Source organism: Phyllopteryx taeniolatus, chromosome 9, assembly GCF_024500385.1.
Source record: "Phyllopteryx taeniolatus isolate TA_2022b chromosome 9, UOR_Ptae_1.2, whole genome shotgun sequence".
In the NCBI taxonomy this organism is placed as follows: domain Eukaryota; kingdom Metazoa; phylum Chordata; class Actinopteri; order Syngnathiformes; family Syngnathidae; genus Phyllopteryx; species Phyllopteryx taeniolatus.
Window position 1 is genome coordinate 13,728,743 of NC_084510.1, and position 24,747 is coordinate 13,753,489.

Sequence of the window (24,747 nt, forward strand, 5' to 3'; positions counted from 1 at the left end):
ATAAATAAATCTACTCCCTCCGCCTCACTCTGCGGGTCCAATTCCCACCCTACTACGCTCCGTGACAAGTCATATTTGATGAAAAGGCAACCCAATGAAAGATTGAATGAAGATTTAAACAATTGCTTGAATTAAATACTAAAAATTAAGACAAATTATGTTAGGCAACAACAACACCATGTGTTATGTGTTCAGCAAAGTTTGCTCAAACACTGTATATAACCTAACAGTAATGTTAGCATCGATGCATACACAACACTAATATTACAGACCACTAAAATAGGTGATGGTGAGGGTGGGGGTGGGGTTCACCATGGCAAAAGCACCACAGTTCTCCTTATTAAAAGCTCTAAAAATAATTTCAAAGTTCTTTGGCAAGTTTTATCAAGAGCGAGTTGTTTCGTCCGACTGTATATTGTACTTTCGATAATTCTACACGTTAAGCTTAACACTGGGTAGTCGCAAATTCCCCCCAAAATATTGCTTAAATCACTAGGTGATGGATTTCAAATTCCATTTTACCACACAGATATCAGCAATAACCGCACATTCTTGTTTCCCCTGTGCCTTTCGGTTTACATTTAGTTGCAGTAAAGAAAGAAATGCAACTATTGGTAAATATTAGATCAATCACTATGACAACAAAAGCTATGATAATGAAGCTTTATGAAGCAACATCAGAAGAGTAAGAAGAAAGGAAACCCAATGTGGTCAAGAATTAAATAAAGTCTGAGACTCACCCAGCATCTATTTTGAATTCATCTCCCATCTTGGCACACTGGATCGATACCATATGAGTGACGTAAACCACTGCTGGTCACTCACTGAATGAACAGATTTGCATTGTTGTTATGTTGTAAGATTTGAGGACGCGTGGCTAGATATGGAAAAAAATAAACACACATGCTAAAATTAGCTTATCCTGGTAATGGGCCTTAGATCTGGAGTGAGGAGTAATATACTCCACTGTCTCCACTTTGCTGCAGTCTCCCCTGTAATAAAAATGTTCCTCCATAACATGGCCAACAGTCAAATATTAAGAAGCAAACACAAAAAAATTGGCTCTGTTTTTATTGTTTCCTCGAGTGTCTGAGGTGTTCAATGTGGTGTGGTTTTCAAAGCCTCCCGTATATTTTTGACATGGAAATCCCAATGTGTGTCACTGATGGTGTCGTGGTAAACTCTCCTGACTTCGGTGCAGACAGCATGGGTGAGTGAGTTCGCATTAAGTGATTGTGCGAGTAAGTTTGAAAGGTTGTCTTTCTCTATATGTGCCCTAAAGCGATAATATAGCCTCCAGCTCCCTACAATCCTGAACAGGATAAGCGGATGGATGAAAAGTCCAGTGCTCTACACTGAGGCAATTACAGCTTGAACTGAGCCGGTACTGTACAGTGGAAAAGCGACACTCAATGTGAGCCATGGAGAGAGCATGTGCTTGTGGACTTTTAAGATCTGGTGCAAAACAGAGGGATTAATTCAAATTGACATCAGTATGCACACACACAGCCACAAGCATATTCTTATGACTGCACATATATTACAATGCTTGAATGCACCACTGAAGACACTCACACACACACACACATGTGCGCACAGTCACACACACGCGCACACACTCACACACACACACACACCGCACGCAAGTGGAAAAGCTCAAAGAGCCATTACTCTGATGACACTAAAAAAAACGAACCTGAGTTGCTCTTTGACTTTTAAACAGCAATACCATCAGTAAATCCCATCTCTTTCATGGTACTATGCAGACAATATTGAAAACATCCATGCGTTTTAAAAGGGAGTATTTTGTTTATCCACCTGAGTTTACCTTCAGAGGTCACTACACAGGGTGGAACCTCTGTTTTTTATCAAGAGCACTTAAAGATTTCAAACATCTAAGCAGCGTTTGAGTCTTATTCCAAAGCCTATAGGCTCAAGTTGTCTTGCTTTGCATGTGTATGAGCATTCATCCATAGTCTGTTATGAGCACCCAGATTTCGACTCATCCCTCCAGCTGAATCCTGAAATCTAATCCACTTTAAAATGCCCTCGGCATGACATCAAAGCCATAGTTCAGTCCAAAAGATCTTGCAGAATTCACCCTGACAGAGGAAGTAGTGATGCAATATTAATTGCTGCATCAGGGGTGACCATGTGGCAGGAAATAGAGGACACCAAATGGGTCGAATTCCATATTCATGCCCTTTCAATACCCACATAACAATAATACTGTAATGACTGTCTGTAAACCCGCCAACCTGTCAGATGAACCGGGTGGGAGCTGTTGCCATGACAACAGCCAAAAAGCCAGTAGGACAGGCCAAAATGGCACACAGATACATTTAATATGACATTTAGGAGATGTGATCTACAAAACATCAGCTCATATGACTTTTACCCCAAAGTCATAATACACATTACATCCATCAGAATCAGAATCAGAATCATCTTTATTTGCCAAGTATGTCCAAAAAACACACAAGGAATTTGTCTCCGGTAATTGGAGCTGCTCTAGTACGACAACAGACAGTCAATTGACAGAGAACAATTTTGAGACATAAAGACATTGAGAAAAACAGTCACTGAGCAATAAAGGGTTGCTAGTTATCTGGTAACATTATTATTTTTTTAATTTTTTATTTTTTTTTGACAATTGTGCAAAAAGCATCCATGCATGCATCCATCTGCAATGTACTGTAAAGGAAAGGAGGTTGTATTGTATTGTATTGTAGTTTTATTAAAAGGTAGTATATAACAGAAATGCGGTAGTCTCACAAGCATGTGTAAATAAGAACAAAGAAAGAAGGGTTTCTAACACAACAAAGGTCAGAGATAATTCATTGGGTTCATTGGCATGCGTGAAGAATTCGTAGCACCAAAATAACACCTTTATTATGTGAAAACAGTTAGACTAGAATAGTTCTCAGCAGAGTGCAGACATCTGGCATGGCAAAAAATAAATAAATAAATAATTTGGATCTGCATCATATTCCATCTATCCATTTTCCATAGCGCTTGTCCTCACTGGAGTCATGAGTGAGTTGGAGCCGATCCCAGCTGACTTTTGGTGAGAGGCGGGATACACCCCGGACTGTTGGCCAGCCAATCGCAGGGCACAACCAACCATTCACACTAACACCTAAGGATAATCTATCATCTTCAACTACTCTAACATGCATGTTCTTAGAATGTGGGAGGAAGCCGGGAAACCCAGAGGATTGAAACCACTACATCACTGTGCTACGGGAACCATATTTCACACCTGACTCTTAAGAATGCCAAGATGGCGCCTAACTGTGTGGTTGCCTCGGTTACGTGCTCTCGAGTACTATCTATGTATTCGTGTTTTTCGTTTGTCTTTGGAGACTTTACGCGACTCACTTAAACAAGGGAAGTCTTGCTAAACATTAGGGAGTATTTCTTTCTTTCACCAACTTTCACAAATCCGCTCAGATTCTTCTCTGAGTTACTTACCAGAGCGGCAGCTGCGCCGTATGGTGGAGTTCAGGTCAAGCTCTGTAAGAGAGGACTCCGAATGGCGCTTCCGTCGATTCACCTCGCAAATCTACGCTCCCTACCCAAGAAAATGGACAAACTTCATCTTCTCACACTTCGGACGTTCCACCGCCAGGTGCTTCACGGAGACATGGCTTTGTGAACGTGTCCCTGATGGCGCTGTAATGCTTCTGTGCTTCCAACGACACCAGGCAGACCGCGTCACGGAGATATCAGGGAAAACAAAAGGCGGTGGGATATGCTTCTATAGCAAGGAAAAATGGTTTTACCGGCGTCACGGAGCTCAGCGCACACTGCAGCCCGGACTTGGAGTCGCTGTTTTTGAACTGTAAGCCACTCTACTCGCCGCGCGAGTTTGCCTCTTTCATACTCTCGAGTGTCTACATTCCTCCTCAAGCTAACACGAATACCGCACTGCTAACACTCGCTGACCAAGGAAACAAACTAAAAAAAAAAGTACCCAGATTCACCCCTCATTATTCTTGGGAACTTTAAAGGTCAGAGGACAAAAATGTTATGGGGTCAGATAAAATTCATATTTTCATTGTTTATATGTTATGTAATACATGCACGTAACTTCCAGCAAGTTTTCATCTATAGTTTAGCTAAAAACAAGGTTTTTATTACGCGTGTTGAGCACTCTCCGAACATACCCGAAGCTCGAGACACCAGGGTGTGGTTACTCTTTCCACCGCAAGGGCTACCAGACTTGACGTTGCAATTGACAAACACAGCGTGGTACACTCTATACGCAATGGCGAGCAACGTGTTGGAATATGAGGAGGAGGAAACCATCGTGACATAGCTAAATCACAGCAGTTGAGGCTGGGGGACACCAACACATCTACACGCACCACCAGCACTGAGGCACACCAAGGATTGGTCCTCTTTCTGCTGCTCTTTACTCTTTACATGAACGACTTCACCTCAACGCACCCAGCTGTCAAAGTCCTGAAGTTTGCAGACGACACCACAGTCATCGGTCTCATCAAAGACGGTCAGCAGTCTACATATCGACAGAAAGTGGAGTGGCTGGAGCTGTGGTGCGGCCAAAACAACCTGGAGGTGAACACGATCAAGACTGTAGAGATTATCGTGGACTTCAGGAGGCATCCTTCGCCACAGCTGCCCCTCACGCTGTTCAACTGCCCCGTGTTAACCATCGAGACCTTCAAGGGAATTATAGTCTCTCAGGACCTGAAGTGGCCCAGCAGAGGGTGTACTTTCTGCGGCTTCTGACGAAGAACAGCCTGCCACAGGAGCTGTTGAGGCGGTTCTACACAGCAGTCATCGAATCAGTCCTCTGTTCATCCATCACAGTCTGCTTTGGTACGCCCACAAAAAAGGACACGCTCCGACTGCAACGTACAATCAGGACTGCTGAAAAAAAGTGTCAGTACGCCCCTACCTACCCTTGAAAACTTGCACGCTGCCAGAACGAAAACAAGAGCATGCAAAATCCTCTTGGACCCTCCACATCCTGGTCACCACCTCTTCCAGCTCCTTCCCTCAGTTAGGCGCTATCGAACAATGCAAACTAGAACTAGCAGACATTCCTACAGCTTCTTCCCTCTTGCCATTAACCTCTTAAAATGAACTGGTCACCAGCCAATCTCAGGGCACATATCATATAACCATTCAGACTCACATTCACACCTACGGGAAATTTAGAGTCTTCAATCAACCGACTACGCATGTTTTTGGGGTGTGGGAGGAAACCGGAGTGCCCGGAGAAAACCCACCCAGGCACGGGGAGAACATGCAAACTCCACACAGGCGGGGCGGGGATTTGAACCCCGGTCCTCAGAACTGTGAGGCAGATGTGCTAACTAGTCGTCCACCGTGCCGGCAAGCAATTAGAATAATAAATCTTACTTGTAGACTGCTTTTAAAAGGTTCTCAAAGACTGTACAGGTTAAGAACAGAGTTAAAAAAAAATACAAAGACATGTTGCAGCATATCCATCATTGTCGTCACTGAAGGGAATCACATATTTGTCTGGGACCAAAATGACTCCAGGTTGAAAAACGAAATGGCATTCCACTGCAGTGTGTGACCAGGCTGGTGACCAGTATGAGGAGGCGGTGCCAGGCTAATATGTATTGTACTTCCACACCTGACTGAAGCTCCTATTTGTTAAAAGTATAAATTATAAAATTGCCAATATGTCATGGTTCTTCTTTGTTACTCCTGAGACTCACAGGACTATGCATATGCAGCTGTGCTGATAAAATGCATTACGAGGATATACCATTAATTGGCAAAAAGAACAGGGAAATAATCTTCCAAGTATCCATTTCCTAACTTTGTGTTGTATGTTGAGACCATCCTCTTGCGCATAAAAGAAAATGATGAGACTTTCTGAGTCAGAGAAGGTTAATCTTAACATGTTTTTTAAAACTTCTATTTATAGAGTGAGTAGGCTGTGTAAGTTAATCAGTAAGCTCACGCAGGTTTGAAATTTTGCAAATCTGGCATGACTCATCGAAAAAAATAAATACATTCGAGGAGGCAGCCTCCCATCTCTTGAATAGATTAGGTGTTTCATATTTATTTATTTTTTTGGAGGGGGGACTACTCTCGTCAATGCTTTCAGTTGTTTTTTAAGATTTTGTGTTTAGTTTAAATGTGCTTTAATTTGAGTTTTTTCTGGTCTTGTTTAAGTAAGACCAAGTTCCACGTGATCTCATCAGCCTTTTGCTTCATTCTGTCAGCCAATCAGTTCCTTCCCTGTCCTTGTGTTGAACAAGTTCATACTTCATACTACCAGAACAGCTGCTGAGTCATGGGTGGAGAAACATGGTGTGGGGATGGATTTTAGTCTGATTGTGATATCACACACTTGTCAGTGGCTTGGTTATGTGGGCTAGATACATACCGACTTTTGGGCCATATTTACCCTCCCTTGAGAACAAAGTCAGCAAAAGCCCGATTCAATCAACTTCATTTACAGATTTGAGGTCCAGGGATAGAGAAACAAGGTGCACAATATGAAACAAAAACGTAAAAATATACAGATACACAAATGTTCTGATGTCTCTGGAAGATTATCCTGAGCTGTAATCCTCTGTTGTGGGCAGAGGTGGGTAGTAACGTGCTACATTTACTCCAATTCATTTGCTCAAGTAACATTTTGAATAAATTGTACTTGTCAGAGTAGTTTTAATGAATCATACTTTTGACTTTTAGTCAAGTACTGGCATTGATGTTAAGAAGAAACATATATACATGCTGCTTGCTACTTTCATTTATCAAAAATTGCGTGCGCGATCTATTTTTAGATTTTCATTTTTGACTCCGCATCCGGCGCCGTTGCTTCAATCCACCGTGATTACCAAAGTGATGTTTGACATGAGAAAGTCACGTCACAAAGTCTTCTATTTGGTTTCGCGGGCCAATCAAAATGAAGCGTGACAGCCGTGCGCGTCTGGTGTTTCAATTACAGACTACGAAAAACAACAACTTTAACAGATAGCGTAGTTTTATCACTTACTAAATTTGGATATTTCAGCCCACTTCTAACTTGAGAAAACACCTTGCGTTAAGTTGCAGATGTTTTTGCTCCTTGGCTGTTTTGGGTGTGCATGTGGAAACATTAGCACTATTTTATAGTCACAAGTAACTGTAAAACATTCATCTTCTGCGGTATGTTCTATTCTCTCTCTCTCTCTCTCTCACACACACACACATGCACACACACACGCGCACACGCATGCACACACACACACACACACACGTACACACGTAACTCAAGTAATTATTTGGAGGATTACTTTTTACTTTTACGTGAGTCATATTTTCTAAAGTAAGAATACTCTTAATTGAGTACAATATTTGGCTACTTTACCCACCTCTGGTGGTGTGTTAAAAAGGATTTTTCCTCCCCGATCTGCTCGGCAAACGTTAAACCTATTAAATATTTACGATTGCAAATCCTTGTGTGTGTGGTCACCGCCGAGTCGGGCCGAGTCACAGACTCCGTGACATTAACGATAGCCAGTTAGAAAGTGACCCAAATAGAGGTTGTGTTTGCACTTTCCAAGGACAGCCTTGGTTAGATGTGAGGTGTGCTGTGTTGGTCAACTCGAGTACGCCACACACTATAAGAGCAGTAATCACATGAAGTACTTGCCAATTTTTACCTCGACGTGTGGGGTCTCGGTTAAGATGTTTAAAATCGATACAGTATATGTGTAGCCTGCTTTAGTAACACATTTTCCTAAATAGCCTGCTCCAAAAAAACAACAACTAATAATTAGTAATTTCACACTATATAGGTGGACAGTTACTCCAGAGACCCAAATATTCATATTCAAACAATTGGAAAGTCCCTTTTCCGTAATATCTCCCCTTTAAGGTTATGTTGTTCATATAATACACCAAATGGAGAAGCAAAACTAAGTTCAACCCTCTGATATGGGGGAGTTGCTTCAATCTCTTCAGTGCAGACATCACATCACTGCAGTCTCATGCAGCGGGAGCTCCACTTTGATCAAAGCGTTGCTGCACTTTGTGCCTTTCGCTGATCTGATCATCCCCTGGCAAATGTTGCCTGTCACACTTAAATTGCGTAGTCTGAATTTTCCACAGTGAATGTTGTGTGATTCATTGATCATCAGATTAATTATACAGCGTGGAGACAAAAGCCAGTGTCAAATGTGACCTCCGGATCCATTTCTAGCACCTTCATCAGGGCCTATTGTGAGTGTGATTCCGCTTCCACCTTCTCATCCATCATCCGGGGAGACTTGCCCCAGGGTCCTCACTGGAGGGATGTAGAGCAGCTTTGTCATTGGAGCATTATGTTATCACCAAAACACAGCTACACAGCTGGCAGGACCCCATTTCGACAGGAAACTCCAAATATATATGCACATGAGATGGTCCTCAGTGTGCATATGTACACGTGAGACTGTTAATCAGTGTATTTTAATGCAAATGCTTTTTTTCCCAGAGACATGACAAGGACCGAATCTCATATGGCTCAGGAAGGATGAGCATGAAAGAATGAATGACCGTGGCTTGACATTAAATGATTTATTTATCTACATTGAAGATATTTTACAAAACATAATCCCTAAAGTATAAGGCAAGTAGTGCCATTGATTCAGGTTTAAGACTAACAACATTGTGTAGAAGCCTTCTCAACAGTTTCATTTATTTATGGCTGGGTTTGTACAACTTGTCCTCACTCATACTGTATTGAAATAACCTGGTGGCTCGGAGAGCACAAGGCAAGAAAAATAAGAGGGAGAAAAAGTGAGACAGCACAAAACACTGCAGAAATGTTTGAGGTTACCATGTTTCTAGAAGTGTGGCATCATTGCAATATATTTCTATAAAATTGTAAATTGTGTGTAGACAGTAGTAGACAATAGGTCTACACTATGATCTTCATCTTTTTGAAAACATGCAAGTTATAGAATGTTGTGCATTTAATTGAGTTGAATAAATACTTGATCTTTTAAAACTGAGTCAGGAATGTGGCACCCACAGATACGCACACAACTCTGTAAAACCCACTAATTATCAATAGTCCTGATTTCAACTTGTCATATGTACAAAGCACACCTGTTCCTGGAATCAAGTTCTTACATTTCAATTTCTAGACTGCCATGGGCAAGACTAAAAAGCTGTCAAAGATGTCAGGGACAAGATTGTAGACCCGTGCAAGGGTGGAATGGGTAAGAAAACCATCAGCAAAAGGCTTGGTGAGAAGTTGACAACTGTTAGAGTCATTATTTAAAAGAGAAAGATCCAAATTGACCAATAATTGCCCTCAGTCTGGAGTTTCATGCAAGATCTTCCCTTATGGAATGAGGATGATCATGAGAAAAGTAAGGGAACAGCCTGAAAGTCAGTCAGTTTTCCTTTAGGCCAGTCACTGCTGCTGAGATGCACAAGACCCTCAGACTTTTAGATTCCAGGAAATCGACAGGCCCAGACAACCTAGAGCCCCATTTTTTTATTGCTGATTTGATTTGATTTCATTGCTTTACCCTTTACGTCTATTTTCAATTTGTCTTTAGCGTCTGGTGAAATTCTTTGCATATGGAAATCTGCTTTTGTACTCCCCCTGTTAAAAAAAAAAAGAAAAAAAAAAGGTGGGTGGGGTGAAACAATTTCAAATAAAATAAATATTGAAGACTCTAAATTGCACGCAGGTATGAATGTGAGTGCGAATGGTTGTTTGTTTATATGTGCCCTGCGATTGGCTGGCGACCAGTTCAGGGTGTACCCCGCCTCTCGCCCCGAGATAGCTGGGATAGGCTCCAGCATGCCCGTGACCCTAGTGAGGATAAGCGGAACAGAAGATGAATGAATGAATGAACACAGCAAGAACATGATCAGAAGGCCATCCAAGTGTTCAATCAGATTACTGTACTCTGATGTCACCATCTACACCAGAGCTAAGCAAACTACGCCCCGCGGGCCACATGCGGCTCGTTATTCATTTCAATCCGGCCCACAAAATATTGGTACATAATCGCCCAAATCATATCAAAATCATGACTACATTCATTTGACCTTGTCCTGTAATGCCCAGTGGTTCCACCAGGTGGCGCAGTAGGCACAGTGATACATTGACTTGACTTTGGCTGCTCTGTTTTTACTCTGCTACTGCTCGGAACTCATCCTCAAAGAAAAGAAAAGTCGACAGTGAGTGCCGAGTGTTTAATAGAGAATAGACTACTAAATACTTTTTCACTTTTCACTCACTTTTTCAAAGGCTGTATGCCTTATTTTCCAAGACACCATTGCGGTTTTAAAGGAATACAACATCAGCCGTCACTTTTCTACCAAGGATGCTAATTATGCTAACAACCAATCAACGCAGGAACGCACGGCAATGGCTCACCGGTTCAAATCCATCTTGCAGGCTCAGCAAAACACCTTTATCTGACAAGCTGCCAGCCAAGATTCAGGCACAAAGGTTAGTTTTTTTGCTGGGAGTCAAACTAGCGAAGACCAGCAAGCCTCTTTCCCAAGGGGAGTGTCTGAAAGAATGCATGGTAGAGACAGCGAGTATTTTTTGTCCTGAGAGCAAGAACAAATTTGAAAACATTCGCTTATCACGCAGGACAGTGACTCGCCGTGTTGAGCTAATTGATGAAGACTTAGCTAACAAGCTAAACAAAAAAGCATAGTTATTTACATTGTATTCCTTGGCGCTGGATGAAAGTAATGACATAAACGATACCGCTCAGCTTTTAATTTGTATTATTATTAATTATTATTATTAATAATAATTTCGAGATAATGGAGGAGTTTTCGGCCATGGAATCCCTGAAGGGAAAAATGCGTGGAGAGGATTTGTATGACAGCGTGTCGGTGGTCATCAAGAGGCACCAGCTACCTTGGAGTACGCTTGCCAACATTACCACAGATGGATGGCCAAATCTGACTAGAAAAAACATCGGGCTGCTAAAAAGAATCCAAGAAAGGGTGAAAGAGGACAACCCTGTGCAGGAGGTAATTTTTCTACCCTGCATAATCCACCAGGAAGCGCTGTGTAAATTTGTACTGTAGCTCGACCATGTCGTAAAGCCACTTCGGCATCGTCAGTTTATTAAGTTTCTCGAAGAAACTGATGCTGATCACCAGGACTTGCATTACCACTCAAATGTCCGCTGGTTAAGTTTGGAGCAAGTGTCAAGTCTAATTTTTGGTGCAATTTGAGAAAGCTGAGCTGAGTGACACAGATTGGCTTTGTGATTTAGCTTTTGCTGTGGACATACTGACACACATGAATGAGCTGAACGTGGAGCTACAAGGGAAAGACCAGTTTGTGCATGAAATTTAGACAAACATCAGAGTCTTCAAAACCAAGCTAGCTTTATTCTCAAACCAAATGTCAAACAACACTGGCTATGCTGAAAGAGGCTCCTCGATGTGAGAAAATACAGGAAATCACTCGATGACCTGCATGGAGAATCCTGCCATGGGTTCCCTGATTTTGGAAAAATTTACAAGTCACTTCAGCTGGTGTCATGTCCCCTCACACAAGACCCTGAAACAGCGCCACAGGAGCTGCACTTGGAACTGATTGATCTCCAATGTAATACTGTCTTAAAAGAGAAGTTCAACTCTCTTAAACTGGGTGAGTTTTGTGCTTCATTATGAGCAGACAAATTTCCCAAAATCCGGAAGATGGCACAGAGGATGCTGGTGTTGTTTGGCTCTACATATGTGTGTGAACAGACCTTTAGTGTGATGAACACCAACAAAGCCTCCTACAGATCCCAGCTGAGTGATGAACACCTCAGATCTGTTCTGAGAATTGCCACAACAAAACTAACACCAGACTTTAATGCATTGGCAAAAAAAGGTGATCAACAACACTGTTCTCATTAAAAGTAAATGTAAGTATTAATACTACAATGCTTTTTTTTAAATGTCTGATGTGTAAGCATCTGGTCCTGGCTTGGCCCGCTTGTCAAATTTTAAAAGCCAACGTGGCCCCTGAGCCAAAACGTTTGCCAACCCCTGATCTACACTGTCGTATTCTGATGTATTAATCACCACAATTGATTTTGGGGGGCATTTTGGCTTGGTAACAGCACCCACACACATTCTGTGTGCTTTACATCACAAGTATATCTGCTTGGTGTATAAGAATCTAAATGACATGAGAGAGAAAAGTACTGAGGACATCTTGACTAAATGATGCAGACTTATTTTTATTATTTTTTTTGTGGTACTCGCAGATGGTCTTCCGAAAGTGATGTCAATCTATTGTTTCATATTTCATCATGCCTTATACAACGTTTCAGACTCAACTTCAAGGTTTGTAGGCATTCAATCATAATGTTTCAAAGTCAAGAAACGGAATCCTCTGCAAAACCTACTGGAAAGTCTCATATCTTCGTTTGTTATTGACATCGCCTCAAGCCCTCCTTGTGCTAGGGAAGAAATATTTGTAAAACTGGAAACTGAGAGGAAGGTTGTGTTTGAAATGTGAATTTAACTACCTCCAGCAAGTCCTCTTTGAAGTCTTGTCAGTGCATTTGCAGGGAATTGCAATTAGCTGCTGAAATAGTGCACCCGGTTGAAGGTGAAGATGTTCCAGCATTGTTCCATCATGTTTGAGCTTCATTAAAAAAACAACAACAACATGAGTGGTTAAGGTCAAGTGAAAGACTTACATTGGCAGCTCATTTCTGTGAAGCCTTAATGTGAAAGTGTGGAGGGTTCCTGAAAGAGAAAACATTGTGATATCAACCTACAGTACCTTGTCATGCTTTACTTGCCACAACACAGTGAACATTTGAGGATAAAGCATTTTCACGCGCATTACCACCTGTGTTCAAATAATCAGATCGTGGGCTCAAGTGCTTGAGGCCAAGTGATGTTCGGGTTCAGACAAGGAAAAGTCTACTTTTACACTTCTTCGACCTACTTTCCTGCTCCTGTCTCAATAGCACATTTTAATCACAGCAGGCTCCCACACATCCATATTCTGCTGTCTTTTATAACACCTACAGTGTTTGAGACTCTATGACAATGTTGAATGTGGACTCCCATCACCCCCGCACTTCAGCAAACACTCACCACATGTGCTGTATGATAACACCACTATGTACACAGAGGGGTTCACTCTCTGGCACAAGATTGTGCTTTTGCATTGGTATCTGTGTGCAAATTAAAATGTGCATTTGAGTATTGATCTATTTCTTCCTACTGTCCATATATAAAGAGTACACTGCATCCCAAGCAAATGCCAAATACAGTATAAACCTTTTCATTTTTTTCTACCTACTCAGTAGTAAATACTCATTGTCTGATGATGACCTTCCAAATCTAGCAGAATAACACATGAAACTTCATAAAAAAACTCACATTTTTATTAAGGAACCACCAGTTGGTTCAAGAAAAATAGACAAACCTGTCTGATTAACTGCTTTTTTCTGTTACAGTATTTAGCCACAGGGCCGTGAAAAAGTATTGGCCCCCTTCTCGAATTCTTATATTTTTGCATAGTTTCCCCACTTTGATGTTTAAGATAATCAAACAACTGTAAATATCAGAAAAATATAACTCAAGTGAAAATAAAATGCGGTTTTTAATGGTGATCTATTTAAGGAAAAAACTATTCAAAGTTACCTGGCCCTGTGTGAAGAAGTGATTAACCCCCTTTTTTCATCATGAATTAATTGTGGCTAACCAAAATTATGGGTTAATTTTCACTGATTACACCCAAGCCTGATAACCTCCAGCCCTGTTCAATCAAGTAATCACTTAATCAGAATCTGTCCAGACAAAATCAAGTCCGACAAAAGATCTAAAAAAGCAGCAACAAAATGACATAATCAAAAGAAATTCCAGAACCGTCGAGAAATAATGTAATTGACATCTATCAGTCTGGAAAGGGTTACAAAAGCCATTTCTAAAACTTTAGGATTCCAGCGAACCATAGGGAGAGCAATTATCCTCACATGGAGAAAACGTGGAAAAGTGGTGAGCCTTCCCAGGAGTGGCCGTCTAACAAAGATTACCCCAAGAGAACAGCAATGACTCATCCAGGAGGGTACAAAGGAATTCAGGACTTCTAAAGAACTGCAGGCCTCCCTTCCTTCCCTCAGTTAAGGTCAGTGTTCATGACACAACAATAAAGATGAGACTGGGCAAAAATGGCATCCATGGCAGAGTTCCAAGGCGACTAAAAAGAACATAAAGGCTGATTTTACTTTTGCAAAAAAAAAAACATCTGAATGATTCCCAAGACCTTTGGCAGAATATTATATGGACTGACGAGATGAAAGTTGAGCTTTTCGGAAGGTGTGTGTGTGGGGGCTGTTTTGCTCCTTCAGGACCTGGACAACTTGCTGTGATTGATGGAACCATGAATTCTGCTCTTTAACAGAAAATCCCAGAGGAGAATGTTCAGCCATCAGTTTGTGATCTCAAGCTGAAGCGCACTTGTGTTCTGCAGCGGGATAACGATCCAAAACATACCAGCAAGTCAACTTTTGAATGTCTTAAAAAAACAAAATGAAGCCTAGTCAAAGCCCAGACTTGAATCCGATTGAAAAGCAGTGGCATGACCATAAAAAGGCCGTTTGTGCTGGAAAACCCTCCATTTTGGCTGAATTCAAACAATTCCGCAAGCAAGAGTTGGCCAAAATATCTCCACAGAGATGTGAAAGACTCATTGCCAGTAACAGAAAACACTTGATTTCAGTTGCTGAGGATGGCCCAACCAGTTATTAGGCTGATGGGGCCATTACCTTTTCACATAGGTCCAGGTAACTGAGTCGTTTGTTTTCCTTAACAAATCAAATCACCATTTAAAAACTGCATTTTAAGTTCACTTGGGTTATATTTGTCTGATATTTACATGTTTGATGATCTTAAACATTAAAGTAGGGAAACTATGCAACTATATAAGAATTGTGAAGGGGACCAATACTTTTTCACGGCACAGTACATGAGAAGGGCCTCTCTTCGCCACACTGCCAATTGTAGACATTGTGCAAACATCTTTCCCCTCGCTATGTTTCACTTTGATTTTTGAGAGTGCTATGTCAAGAAACAAACCCTTATAGTAGCCACACCTTTTAGTTGTGCTAACAATGCTAAAGGTCATGCTCAAAGCAGCTTTACAATCTACACACAGAATAAGAAAAAGAAAACAAAACAAAATAAAAAAAACAACAACCAAACTTTGGATGGCAATATATGACACATTTTTAGTAGTGCTAGGCACAGTCCATGCCGATGGTTAGTTGAAATATTAAATATCTCTATATTATATTATAAATAAGTTAATTATCTCTTTTGCATGTTCATTTAGATTTAGAATTAGGATTCCTGCCCTGTAGAACTGTAACTGTAGCATGGCTATCCATCCATTCATTTTCTGAGCCGCTTATCCTTACAAGGGTCGCGGGAGTGCTGGAGCCTATCCCAGGTATCATTGGGCAGGAGGCGGGGTACACCATGAACTGGTTGCCAGCCAATCGCAGGGCACACATAAACAAACAACCATTCGCACTCACATTCACACCTACGGGCAATTTAGAGTCCTCAATCAACCTACCATGCATGTTTTCGGGATGTGGGAGGAAACCGGAGTGCCCGGAGAAAACCCACGCAGGCACGGGGAGAACATGCAAACTCCACACAGGCGGGGCCGGAGATAGAACCCCGGTCCTCAGAACTGTGAGGCAGACGCTCTAACCAGTCGTCCACCGTGCCGCCGTAGCATGGCTAAACTTACTCGTAAAGTACAGATGAAGAAATATGAAGACACCAGGGACTTTGGGGGAGTGAAGCTGGAGTTGGCTAAAAGTGGCAACCCCTTGCTTCATTGCACACTGCTGATTTTAAGGACTAATGTCAGGCTGCACTACACAGGTTGCTTGGGCCGCAGTGAGATGAATTAGAAATGAGACTCAGGCATCAGACTGAAGGATCTGCTGATCGGGCCAAAAGCGCCTTTCAGAGGCCAGGATGAGGACTGAGTTTTTTTAAAAAGATTAACCATAGCCGGCACGGTGATCAAATGGTTAGCACATCTGCCTCACAGTTCTGGGGACCGGGGTTCAAATCCCAGCCCCGCCTATGTGGAGTTTTGCATGCCTGGGTGGGTTTTCTCCGGGCACTCCGGTTTCTTCCCACATCCCAAAAACATGCGTGGTAGGTTGATTGAGGACTCTAAATTGCCCGGAGGTGTGAATATGGGTGCGAATGGTTGTTTGTTTCTATGTGCCCTGCGATTGGCTGGCGACCGGTTCAGCGTGTACACCGCATCCCGCCCGAAGATAGCTGGGATAGGCTCCAGCAGCCCGCGACCCTAGTGAGGATAAGCGGTAAAGAAAATGGATGGATGGATGGAGAATTAACCATATTGCACCTAAGTGAAAGTCCGTGATATCCTATCCTCGGTCTGTTTTTCACCACCTATCCCAACGATATTAAATAGAGATAGTGATTATATTTGTAGAAGGATGATGAGGATTGAGATGCCAGGCATGAGAGCTAGAGGAAGACCAAAGAGAAGGTTGATGGATGTCGTGAGTGAAGACATGAGGGCAGTTGCTGTTAGAGAGGAGGATGCAGGAGATAGGCTTACATGGAAAAGGATGACATGCCGTGGCGACCCCTGACGGGACAAGCCAAAAAGAAAAGACTATCTTCATCGGAATCAGGCCCTTTCCAAATGTGTATAAAAAACTGATACGTACCCGAGATCTGCAAATTGCGAGTGCAGCAAAAACGTTGCGATGTTGATCTCATCTACGTAAATGCACCAATTAACAACAGTTAAATTGAGTTTGAAATACAACGTTAAAAGAGTCCAGTGCAATAAATACAATCAATCATAATCTCAGTTGTTGTTCATTTTACTTTTATAAGGTGTGAATACTTTTTTTAGTGTTATGATTTGTGAAAAAAACCCATCTCTGCCAGAAGATCAAAATGTTCAGAACATTGTTATTGTTAGATTGAATATATAAAAGTTTTCTCAATGCTTTGACAAACTGAAAAGGAAAAGTCTGACTAAAAAAAGCTTAGAAGCTCATCAAGATGAATGTCATGTTTTCTTTCAAGCAGTTTGTGTTTTTTAACGAGCAGATGGGAGACGACTCGAGTGCGAATCTCCCAATTGAGGCAGCGTGACAACGTTTCCAAAAGGAAACGCATGCTCATTCCAAAAATTCTCAACATGTTGTAATTATGTTTCATGACTCAGTCGCGTGCTGACAGTTCCAGCAACTGGATTAATTGTAGCTAGCCTGCAATAATTGGATGTGTGTGTGTGTGTGTTTGTGTAGGTGTGTGTGTGTGTTTGTGTGTATAACACTGAGAGATGTGTCCCTTAACAATTACATGACAAGAAAGGTATTGCTCCTTAATAGTTTTTCAAAAGATAAAATCAGAAATTGTTGAAAAAAAAAAAAGAAAAAGGAAGAGCAAGTTCTGAAATTTAAGGAACACATTTGTGTTGTGTATTAACAAATTATCAGGGCTAATTATAATACAGTGGTAGCAGCGAAGTGTAACATCCAGGAAGTATTAACTTTTTGTGTTTTTGTGATCCTAACAGTATCAGTGCTGACAGAGAAAATAATGTGATGATACCCATGGAATGGAAAGATGAACTCATAAAATAGTTTATTTTTATTGATCATTTTAATATGAGCAATATTATTGATCAAATATCAATTGCATGCGCACATTATTTTGACCAAGCAACTCCTATTCCTAACGTAATGTAGCTGAAAGTATAATGATCAATGACTGCCAACAAATTTGTGTCTGTCAAGTGTCTTGTAAGGTCAGGGGTTTTACTTTATTTTAGTTTAATCATACAGTTATTACGTGTGCAAGTGTCCACGGTCCTCTGCAATTTTTTCCACACCTCAGCGATCCTTTCATAGTATTTATAAAATGAAGAATTAAGATTCAGCAGGAAATACGAGGGCTACAGTAATCTGACTCCTGATAGATCAGTGAATGTGTCTGCATACTTTATAACAAGAGAACTGGTGCAGCAAATCTGACACTGCGGTTGACTGTATTGGCTTTAGGAAGTACAGTACTCAGTTTGACATTGACAGTGTTATAAAGTGGCACATCAGTGTAAAATGAAAACCTATTTTTTCCTCAAGGATGCCAGCTGACAATCTCTCCCATCTTTAGAATTATAGTTTACATTCATGTTGCAGAAGTTCAAAATCAATCATTTAATCTAGAGGGGTCCAGTTTCAGTGCCAAACAAATATTGTAAAATTTTATTTTAGATTAAGTTAAATTAATTTAATTAAATATTAAATTAAATTGTATTTTATTCATCAATAGTGTCTAATATCTGACAAACTAGCAGTGGGCATTATTTGTATCAGTAAACACATTTTCTGTTTAGTTCTCCTTGCTCATAATTAATTCTTAATGGCTACAGACACAACAAAACAATTCTACTCACTTTTAACACAGTATGCAAATGGTTTGGGCCATCAAACCATTTGCATACTGTTTGGGCTTTGGTGTTGTTTTTGTTGTAGTTATTTTGACTCCGTAGAACAGTAAATAGAAGGACAGATACAGTAGCAGGATTACACACGCACAAAACAACAACAACCATGAGCTGTAATCTATCCCAACTGATTTAGGGGGAGTAGCGGGGTACACCCTGGATTGGTCGGCTGCCAATCGCAGGACATATACAGTAGACAAACAAGCATTCATACTCACATTCACACCTACAGTCTAGACAAGTTTGAGTGTTTTTGGAATGTGGGAGAAGCCAAAGTACCCATAGTCAACCCACGCAGCACGGTGAAGACATCCAAACTCCACACAGGAAGGCTGGAGTCAAGTTTCGAACCCTGATCCTCAGAAAAAAAAAGAGGCAGAAGTGCTAACCACTTGACCACTGTGCTACCATACCAAAAAGTATTTCACAACACTTTTGGGAGTGGTTGCATGATCCAAGAAACAACTAATGTTTTGGTGAGGATCGGCATAAAGATGTGGATCCAGGAATTTGTTTTCACAGTTTGAGTCACGATAGCATCAACGGAAACATCCGCCCCCCAGAATCATAATGGCACTGCCTGTTTGTTTGTCATCCTTCATGAACCAGGAATTGCCTGTCAACAAACAAATTTCAACCAAATACGAAACGACACCACCTTGGCACATCATATCATGCAGGAGTGCGTGGCAAACTGCACACAGTGGCAAACTCCTATTTTTGCTGTGTTCTAACAGTATGTAATCTTTTGATGATAGCTAATCAGTCGATGGCTAGCTAGCAAGCAGCTCGGGCAAAAACAGATGACAAAAATGCAAACCACCACTCACAGACGAACCAATATACAATACAACCTTTGGCTTAGAGTCATATCAAGGACAAAGAAAAGGGTGGTTGAAACCCTGCCAAAATAAAACCAGTAAGGAAATTTACATTTTAAGCGAGACAGATTTTTTATTTTATTATTATTATTATTATTATTATTATTGTTGTAAATTCATGAGGGCATGGCATGTATTAAGAGTCTAATACAAGCCATGCCCCAATCATGTCATCCACTTAAAGGAAATTTGTGTTTGTCGATGTGCCACATACACACTGCTTTTATTGTTGAGAGCGTAATCCAATCAAATGCAACTCTAGGAAGCAGGTCCATTTTACTCGTCAATCAGCAGTAGCCGGATGTGATTACGGGTCCGTAGTGGGAGGGTGCATACCTCCGTGTGCGGTGGAATTTAATGCCCCACCATGCTCATTCATTTCTATTGCAAGGGGAGCTACTGTGCAAACTTTTAATGACTCAAGGAGGAAACAGGTTTGCATCCAAACCGGACGTTGTGTCATAAAATCAGACAACAGAAATAAACCAAAAAAATGTATTCATCATTAACTATATACTATTTATCCTTCTCATCTAAAAATAGAAATAACATATTTTAACATATCCATCCATCCATTTTCTGAGCCGCTTCTCCTCACTAGGGTCGCGGGCGTGCTGGAGCCCATCCCAGCTATCATCGGGCAGGAGGCGGGGTACACCCTGAACTGGTTGCCAGCCAATCGCAGTATTTTAACATATTTTTATTATATTTCATTTTCATTATTTAATCAAATTTTAATTTATGTAGTTTTTGATTTCTAAATCAAAGTGACTCAGCGGAGCAGTAGGGCGGCGCCCTAGGACCCTCAATTGACCAGTCACCATTGGTTCTGCGAGATTGTTTTTTCTTTTTTTAATCTATTTATTTAAAAAAAAAATGAAGAATAGGTGCCTTGGCTCAATAAAGGTCTGAAAACTCTGCATTGGAAAAACATTTTTTTAATGACTTGGAGGAAAGGAAGTGGAGGACCCGAGTGCAGGGAAACAGGGACGCAAGGTAGGAGTCTCCAAAATGATATTTAATTCCAAAACAAAGGCAAACAAGGATCATGGAAAAAGCTAACTAAACAAAGACCCAAAACTGATACTCAAAGTGACAAAGAAACACTTGAGTAAACCGAAAACTGGAAACAAGACATGACTAGTGCTATAACTGAGCGTCACTACTGGCGACTACGACATGTGACAATGACAGTGAACTGACAAGAACTGAAAGAAACCCTCCATCCATCCATCCATTTTCTGAGCTGCTTCTCCTCACTAGGGTCACGGGCGTGCTGGAGCCTATCCCAGCTATCATCGGGCAGGAGGCGGGGTACAACCTGAACTGGTTGCCAGCCAATCGCAGGGCACATAGAAACAGACAACCATTCGCACTCACAGTCATGCCTATGGGCAATTTAGAGTCTCCAATTAATGCATGTTTTTGGGATGTGGGAGGAAACCGGAGTGCCCGGAGAAAACCCACGCAGGCACGGGGAGAACATGCAAACTCCACACAGGCGGGGCCGGGGATTGAACCCGGGTCCTCAGAACTGTGAGGCTGACGCTCTAACCAGTCGGCCAACGTGCCGCCCTGAAAGAAACCAGGGAACTAAATACAAACAAATTGATGAGACAACGAGGAACACCTGGACATGACGAGTGGCTGGAGGTAGGTTGACGAGAACAGGTGGACACAATACTAAATGTGCACACAATACATGAAAAACATGGGACACAGGAAAACATGAAACAAAACCAAACACAATTCAAACCAAAACATAGACCATGACAATATTCAATTGAATACACTACAAAGACAAACGATCAACTTCATTACTTTTTTTGCAAGTATTCATTCATTTTGAATTTGATGTCTGCAACACATTCCAAAAATGCTGGGACATGGGCATGTTTACCACTGTGCTACATCACTTTGCCTTTTAACGACACTCAATAAGCGTTTAGGAACTGAGGAGACGAATATCCTTTACACAATGATGCCTGTTTTTAATGCAGTGCTGCCTCAGGGATTGAAGGTCACGGGCATTTAATGTTGGCTTTTGGCCTTGCCACTTACATGCAGAGATTTCTCCAGATTCTCTCAATCTTTTGATGATATTATGGACTGTAGATGATGAAATCCCTAAATTCCTTGCAACTGTATGTTGAGAAATTTTGTTCTTGAACTGTTGGCTATTTGCTCACTCAGTTGTTTACAAAGTGGTAACCTCGCCTCATCCTTGCTTGTGAACAATTGAGGCTTTTGGGGACGCTCCTTTAATTCTCAAATCATGACACTCACCTGTTTCCACTTAATCTTAATCACCTGTGGAATGTTCCAAACAGGTGTTTTTTGAGCATTCCTCAACTTTCTTAGTCATTTGTTGCCCATGTCACCGCTGAAATGTGTTTGAGGCATCAAATTCAAAATGAGAGAATATTTGCAAAAAAATAATAACGTTCATTTTGAATTTTAAATATCGTGTCTTTGTAGTGTATTCAATTCAATATAGGTTGAAAAGCTTTGCTAATCACTGTATTGTATTTATTTACATTTTACACAACATCCAAACTTCATTGGAAATGGGGTTTGCAGACACAAGGTTTGCACATACACACACATTCACGGAGATGGAGTTATCTACAAAAATGTAGTGCTTAAGTTTTCTGCAAGCCTCTGGCCAATTGAGATAATCGATAAAGCTGCTTTTATGTTTAGTGCCCCTGGAGGAAAGATGTCATTGCAAGAGATTTGCTACGTGTTGTTTGTTTCTTGGAGTGTATTCATTACTTAAATCAATTCAAAGCATAATCAGGATAAATTAGTCTTGCCACATTGGTCCCTTGTCTCATATACTTAGGTTTCCAGCACTTAGTCGAATCAATAAATACATCAGCTGTCGTAGATTGTATGCGGTCACACTATCATTGATCCCTGTGTTTGTGTTTTAATAATCATACCTCACATTTTTAATTCAAGGTACACTAACCATTCCTACAATTTGTACCATGCTGCCTTCAGCTGTTCAAGAGAATCTCTCAACTGTGGACAGCCAAGTGGCAGACGGTGCTAAAATACAGGCGGACAGTGAACACAGCACGGTTGCTCTGCAGGACCTGGCTCCAGAGAGATAAGCACATACATACACACACAGACGCACGCACACACGCACACACACACACACACACACGCACTCACGCACGCACGCATGCACACACACACACACACACACACGCACGCACACCAAGCATGCTGTTCATGCATGGATGGATAACCATAAAGCTCACTCATTGACACATCTAGCAGGCAAACAGGTAGACAACACTTGTCACTCATGGGTGTCACTCTCAGAAGGAAATGACAGTAAAAGAAAATGTGAATAAGCTACACATGCATATTACAGGCGCATGTGGAAAACAAGAATGTGGGGTCTCTGCGGACAGATTGACAAACTCAATTACCAATGGACATTATTTTGAGACTTCTCTTAAATTGGTGTGTGGCTCCTGGGTGAATGAACTGCTAAAAGGATTATGTAACATGACAGCGCTGAAGGTTGTGACATGAAAATAATGGTCATAAAAGCTCACCTATAGCTCCATTTTGGTTGAGAGTGTATAAATCTACTGTATATGAATGTGTGCATATTGCCTGCAAATGCAAACTGCTTTATTATCACTTGGACTATTTTTTTGGGATGATATAAACTTCTATATTCATCCCACTCATGAAGACCATTCTATACATTTGAATTTGATACTATTATTATACACATGTACATATACAGTACACACACAGCAGGAGCATTCAAAATCATTTAACTCCTTGCGTAATGTGTGTAATTTGCTGCTGCCATCATGTGTTACATCAATGAAGATTAATGAGTCTGTCCCAAAAGAAGCCAAGCCATGATTACCTCCACTGAGTTCCACAGATGAGTTTGGGATCATGAGCAGAGCCTTTATTTCTCCAAACTTTGGCCGTCTCATTACTTTAGTAAAGATTAATTTTGTCTCATCCATCCTTAAAACTTTAAGGGTCAGCTCTGTACGTTTTGGCAAATTCCAGCCTGGCCTTCCCATTCTTCTTGCTAATGAGGGCTTTTCAATGTCTAGTGTAACCTCTGTACTTGTGCTCATGAGGTTTTCTGTGAACAGTATGTTGTAATACCATTACTCTTGCCTTCGGCAGGTTGTTTCCGGTGTCAGAAACAGTTCTTTTCAGGTCTTTCTTTACAGCTCTCACAACATTTCTGTCGTCAACTGCTGTTGTTTTAGTTGATCTATCGCTTTGTTTATTTGGTTATAGTATATATGGCCAATGTTTGTGTAATGGCTCTGATTAAGCTTCCATCTTCTGCGACCGTCACAAGCCTCTGTATTTCATGTTGGTTACACCTCAAACTCTATGTAGTCTGCACGAGCAAAACCCAAATCTGAAACTGAGCGTAGACATTCTGCAGTACTTATTGTTTTGAAAAACAACGACATACAACCTGTCAGTTACAGTTTCCAATACTTTTGGTAGCTTCATTTTTTAGGATGCTGCTGATGGGAAGCGACTGCCCGAAACAAATGTTCATTGTATTATGTGCAATGGCAATAAAGGATAGAAAGGTTGGCAAACTTGTGCTCAAGGGCCAAATTTATTTTTTTTTAAATGGACAGATGGGCCAAGTCTTTTGTAGATGTGTTAAAAAAAAGTTGAAATGCATCTGAAAAATAGTTTATTTGAATAATGAAGTAATAATTCAATGTTGCTTTTAATTGTATTATTTATGAATAATTGTATTATATTTAATTAATTATTTAATAGAACATTAAAATATACATCTAAGAATGTTTATTTCTACTATCAAAATATAACTAAACTAATATTTAGCAAGAGAAATTAATTTTTAAAAGTATATATAAAATTTAACTAACAAAATATGGTTTAAAAAAACTGCTTCATAAATGCAACAAATATTGTATAGATATTAAAATCTTTGTGGCTTGCCCACCCCTGATCTATTTCTTATGATTTTTACATGTACAAATGTTGAATTATAGGATAGGAGGCATATAGAGTGGGTACGGAGAGTATTCAGACCCCTTAAAAATTTCAGTCTTTGTTATATTGCAGCCATTTGCTAAAATCATTTAAGTTCATTTTTTTCCTCATTATTGTCCAGACAGCACCCCATATTGACAGAAAAAAAAAATATTTATTAAAAAAGAAAAACTGAAATAACCCACAGCCATAAGTATTCAGACCCTTTGCTCAGTATTTAGTAGAAGCACCCTTTTGAGCTAATACAGCCAGGAGTCTTTTTGGGAATGATGTAACAGGTTTTTCACACCGGGATTTGGGGATCCTCTGCCATTCCTCCTTGCAGACCCTCTC

At 40.8% G+C, this 24,747-nt stretch overlaps 1 protein-coding gene across 12 annotated transcripts in view; it reads right to left on the minus strand.

Moving 5' to 3' along the window:
* Positions 1–24,747, minus strand: part of dlgap4b (discs, large (Drosophila) homolog-associated protein 4b) — a 134,328-nt gene that overhangs the window by 41,458 nt on the left and 68,123 nt on the right. For 7 of the 12 annotated variants that reach the window (XM_061784727.1, XM_061784721.1, XM_061784722.1 and 4 more), the window contains one exon: positions 12,663–12,711. The exons of 4 other annotated variants lie outside the window; for them this stretch is intronic. The gene's annotated coding sequence lies outside the window, so the exon portion shown is untranslated. Of the gene's footprint in view, positions 1–12,488; positions 12,641–12,662; positions 12,712–24,747 lie in introns of those variants that run through there. One more of the 12 variants, XM_061784730.1, reaches the window with a different exon arrangement.